Raw genomic sequence first — 6247 nt, forward strand, 5'->3', positions numbered from 1 at the left:
AAACTGTGCTCTCCCATTTTACTTTTCTCCAAAAATATTTATGTACAAATTTGCTAGCATTTTTTTTTAAATATATAAACTTTTTTTCTTCTTTCATTATTCAACAGTAGGAGATACTGTATTTTGATTTGAGGGATCATGGTAATGTACAAGTACTTTTGTTTGGACCAAAGACAGATAGTCATATTGCTGTACACACAAACTGACAAAAGTACCATGGGTAGCATGCTCTGTACTTATCTATACACGCCTTTAACTTTAAAATGTCTTTTCTCCCACTGACTATTAGTCTTGCAACTCGTTATCTTTTTTACAATCTGTCTTGGATGTAAGAACAGTGGAAAGGAAATTACCTTGTTATCAGGGAGGTGGGAGGACCCACCTCCCTGGTTATATCAGGAATCTTGTCATATCGGGGTAAAAAAAACATAAGAATGTAAAGAGATGGGACCAGCAAAATCACCTTGTTATATAGCAGATACCTCGTTATAATCAGAGCTCATTATACCAAGGTTCCACTGTATATTTTTCTAAAGTCAATTTGCTTTGCTTGAAAACAACTTATTTCTAAGGCTAAAAGCGCTTCTGCAGACGTAGTACAATAATGGTAATGGCAAATTGTTTATAATAATTTTTTTAAAACACCCTTTCTTTGTGCTATATTCATACAGGTTCATATAGAAAAAAGGCAATAGGAAAAATAATTGAGTGAAATGAAAATGATTGATGATTTTATTCAATCACATATTCTATCATTTCTGTTTATTTATTTGTATTTTAATGTGTACTAGATGACTTTTTGTTGCTTTGATCTAGCAAACTTACATTTGGTCTATTACTGATTTTTGTTCTCCATATGTTTTTAATTTCTTGTCATCTTCCTCTTTCATTCCTCCATCTACTGGGTAGTTTTATGTCGGAGGATATTCTGATGATCAAAATACTTCATGTTTATATATTCCTATGATACAGTCAAAATGAACTACAGTGGAAACTCGTTATAACAAGGTCCTTGGGAACCAGGAAATTACCTTGTATCAGGAATCTTGTTATATCGGGGTAAAAAAGAAAAAAAAAACATACAGGTAAAGAGCTGAGACCAGCAAAATCACCTTGTTATAACAGATACCTCATTATATCGAGGTTCCACTGTACATTATTCAGGATAACGAGGTATGAAGTAAAACTCTATGACAGGATGTTTACTTTTAAATTTGATTTTATTTATATCAAAAATTCTGTTTTACATTCATTTTATTTATATCAAAGCATGTTTCTAATAAAAACTTGCTGCTGAGCATAAACTATTAATTTACATATACGGGTACACATGTAGTTGTTATTTTGTGATTGCTTCTTATATATAAGTAATTCCCTCTTCATATGGCACATATAACCAGAAAATGATGCATCCAAAATGCAAATATCTGAATTGCTGTGGTTGCTCAGATTTGAAAAAACTTTAAGCAACAATGTTTCACAACAATGAATTTTTGAAATGTACAGAAGTTACTTGCCACAATAAGGGAGTTTACAGATAGCACATGGTACAAATATCCACAGATCTTTTACACATGGAGAAGTTCCACTTCGAGCATCTTAGAATAATAACTGCCAAAGTCATGCATAGATGTGCTTCATGAATACCTTTTGTTTGCCCTCTTGAAAAGAATACTTTCACCTACGTATCTTAGAATGTACCGTTGGTGCATGAATGAATAATGTTACATACCTCATTTTTATGAGCGCATATCCAGTATTCATCTCTGTGGGTTTTACCATTTTGGTACAAATGACCTTCATCTGCCCATGCGCAGATTGTATCTGTAAACTGGCTTACAACAGCAAATGTTTCAATTTCACAAAAGTTCCATGTTGTAAATACTCTCTGGTTTTACAAATGATATTCACACATCTGTTCATTTCATTTACATATTAAATACAGTCCACTATATGTTTATTTTATCTATTTAATGATGATACAAATAGTAGAACATGGATTCTCGTTACAGATGACATACCATAAAAGTGTTTAAAACACTCATGTGCCGACTACAAAGATATGTTTGCTTATCTTTACGATCTAGAATATTTTACAGTACAAGTAACACCATGTCAAATGTCAAATTAACACAGAAGGCTTTCACTTGCATTTTCATGTGGGTTGCTTAAATGATTAAAGACCCTAGCTGTCAGAAGTGAAAAATTAAATAGAATAATCGGAAGTTGTCGACCTACAAACTAGCCATCAACTTGATAACATCATATATGGAGTACGCATATTCTCAATGACTGCATCAATTAAGCAAGGCTCTTTGCCTCGGCTATAATTATAGGCAAGCCGATCGGGTCCACATGTTATGTGGTCACCATAACTGCAGCAAATTTGACCCGTAATTTGGAGGGGTACAAAAAATGAGGTATTCATCTGCTCTTGTGCCATAATGAAATAAAAAATATTTCTAACTCCTTTATATTGTATACGTTATACGTTCATTCGGCTTTCCACAATTCATTTTTTCATCGGATAGGGTCTTTAACTTGTGGGTTTGGAGCCAAAAGGGCTGTAAAGATGAAGTTGAGTTCTGGTCATGCGATTGCATTGTGAAAGAAACGGTGTGGAATCGTCCAGAAAAGGTTGATCATCTAGCATATAAGAATTTGTGTGTATTGCAAGGTTCTGGAATCCTCAAAATGATAAGAAATTGGCAAAGTCTTGGTAAAGTTATACAAACACTGTACACAGAGAGATGTATAATATGGGACTACACGAGCATGTGGCGTAAAAAACCTACCCCCCGAGTTTTACGATGTACATGACATATTTAGAATATGAAGGCATTTGAAGAGCCATGCTTTTCAGGGAACATGTACGTCTCATCTGATGTTCTTCCACACTTGCATAATAAGAATGATATAACACTCACAAATTATTTTTCACCTCTTCCCAGAACTCAACCTTCTCTTTAAGGTCTATCATTTTACAGTCCTCGAGTTAAAGCCATTCTGGCTCCAAACAGACAAACTCATGCTGATCATATCAGGGAATTACATAACATTAACACAAATTCATACATGTGTAAATAACTTTGTGAGATTTGTTAGTAATTGCAATTGGGAGCCGAGAGGTAGGAATTTTTAAGTTGTCCCAAGAAGGCTACATGTGGTCGACATGTGGAAAAGCATTGAAGTTCTGATGCACTATTCTAACAAACGTGTACATGTAGTTGTGCTTTCATGAATATCTTTGATAAACAGATTAAAATTGTAAAAACATCTCTAAAGAGCATCATCAAGAAACATTCACTCTTCAAAACTTGTCATCGTTTTATATTTTATTTCCAAATGCTCCTGTCTTGTGTGAAGTACACATAACCAGTTTTCTAATGTCATACATGTACCAGACTTCATTCCAGAATCCTCACGTAACTACTACAAATGTTTAAAATAACCAACAAAATAAAAGGATAGACATTTGGGCAGCTGCGGTGAATGACATTTTTTTTAAAGCAATATACAACTAATCTGCCCTGCTATTCCCCATTTATCAACCATCTCACAGAATATAATCCTGTCTGTCACATCGAGTATTATACTAGCAAGACTGAATACTGATTCTTCCCAATATACATGTAAATAGAAACACACATACATAAATGAAGGATAACATGTATTTCCACAAGGATACATACTGGGCACTAAAGCTTCCATTCATTTACATAATGGTCTATGTACATGTTTCTTTGGCCTGTATATTTTTATTTTAAAAAAAAAATTAAAGCTAGTTTTCCAAAATGTATATACTTCTCAAACAGCAAACCTAAAGCAGTAAAGCACTTTGTTCAATCATGGAGATGGTTCAATGTGTAATGTCACGAATCAGGTGCTACAAATATTGTATAAGTATCTACTTGATTCTATTCATCCCCTAATACATGTACAAGTCTGATATTAAAGGTAGTTTCAGTCATAGACATGTATATAAATCCTCCACCGGTATATCAAATTTTCTAATCAAAATCCTTCGAGAGCATTTGCTTAAAAATGGTAATCTAAAGGCAATATTTGTCTGGGTCAATTTATAGCAGAACATAAAATGCATGTCAGGGGAAACAATTAAAAAATATCTTGGTTGCCACCTCTCGATAGAGTTCACTTGCCTACAGTGGTTGCTTATATCGTATTGCTTTAAAAGAAAACTATGTTGCAGAACCTGTCTATAGTGGCCATTTTTCACAGATTTTCTTTGGTGGCCTTTGTAGACAAATTTCACTGCATATGATCTTTGCTATTCACATACCTCTCTGAAATTACCCTTTTGAGACCATTATTTCACATTTTGTGGTTTTACTCAATAATATTTGATTCAGAGCCCCAACTAATGAGTAGAAAGGATTTTTTTTTTTTAATGCCAGTATTTTCAAAAGGAATATAATAATAAATTTTAATGCCAGTATTTTCAAAAGGAATATAATAATAATAATAATAATAGCCTAATAGTCCACTCCAAATTTTATTAAACCGAAACGGAAATTCTTTTTGCCCAATTGATCGTGAGCCCGGCAGCCACTGAGCAGCGCCAGATCGACGTTGCTCTATCCCTTATTGTTGAACGCCAAACAAGGTAGCAACAACTCCCATCTTTTAAGCTTTGAAATCCATGAACTCCACCAATTCAAACAAACTTTTGTACTTGTAGGAAATATTTTCACTCTAGGTTTTGCGGATACATTCTTGCCTACAAACAATTTAGTACTCATAATGGCTCATAGCCCCTTTCGTGTGTCTCTCATGATCTGTATCTCGATCGTCACATACATGGGTACCGGGTAGTCAATTTAGAGGGTACTGAACAACAAAAACAGATATCACGTTGGTAATCAAGTTGATAGTATTTACTCATAAAATTAATCACAAAACTAAAAAATGGAATGCAATATAATCTAAAACATATAAACTGCATTCATGAATGGACTAATGAGAGCTTTTACATTCACTTTATGCAATTCATGTTCATTTGTTACAAGTAGATAGATTTAATTCATGAATTCAGTTCATTTCATGACATATACAGTAGGTATACCCTTAACATATAATCTAAAATACTGATTATTTCCATACTAATTTCAGAAATGTCAATTCTGTACATGATTCATAAGTATGCAAAATAAAAGGTAACAAAATGGTACTGCTTGTTCATCTATATAAAAAGAACACTTTCCTAATCACACAGAGAGCAATGCAATTTATAATTTCTTACCAAGAAAAAGCTTCTTCAAAAATCTCAAATCCTTGTGATAATATGTGGATTTGCCTGGAATTTATTTAAAACATGGGTGATTGGAAAAGTTTGAATACTAATGTCTAGTTTACTAGGTACCTTACAAGTCACACACATACTCTATGTCTGCATCGAACATATCATTTAGGAGGAATGTTTCATTCCAAAAATAAAACACAACAGGGGGGTGTTTTATAAAGCTGTTACGCATGACTTTACGAACGACTTGTATATGAAAAGCCAAATGGGATGCTCAATCATTCTTGATTATTATTTATTAAGTTGAACTGTGCAGATGTAGATTAACGTTCGTATTATAACAAACATTTTTAATGCAAAGTATATTTTTTGCCATAATTTAATTGAGGTTATTGGAAATAACAGAAAAAACTTTGGGCATCATCTCTGGCACTTCATATACAAGTCGTTCGTAAAGTCATGCGTAACTTTACAAACTCTTTATGAAACACCCCCCAGGGATAGAAAACAAGAAAAGAAAGACACACAAGTATGTAATTAAAATCATTCATAGATCATTAAAATCTAAATAATTTAATAAAAAATGCAAACTATATATCAGTTCATTGATTCTTTTTAAAGGTGAAACCGTAATATGCTTAATCAAATCAATCAGCGCATGATGAAGTCCGCATCATACTCCAATACTTTGAATTCTAAATTTATTTTTCTTGAAGGAAAATACTATGACGTAATAAGAATCTAGACTACACAAAATATACACTGACTCGAAATGGCACATAATAAAAAGCATGATTTGGGACAGGTCGAATAGCTGTGGTAATTTGTTTACTCTAGTCTGACCCGTAAATATAGGTACCAAGAAAAATATACACATCAAAGCTTACAATCAATGTTTAATGCCCAGTCTCATGCAAACTCGTTTCTTGTCCACCAAGTTTAGAATTATCCAAACATTTCGATTCAGTATAGATAGATTAGATGTAC

The sequence above is a fragment of the Strongylocentrotus purpuratus genome, unplaced genomic scaffold (genome assembly GCF_000002235.5).
Source record: "Strongylocentrotus purpuratus isolate Spur 01 unplaced genomic scaffold, Spur_5.0 spur5_scaffold_2, whole genome shotgun sequence".
Classification (NCBI taxonomy): domain Eukaryota; kingdom Metazoa; phylum Echinodermata; class Echinoidea; order Camarodonta; family Strongylocentrotidae; genus Strongylocentrotus; species Strongylocentrotus purpuratus.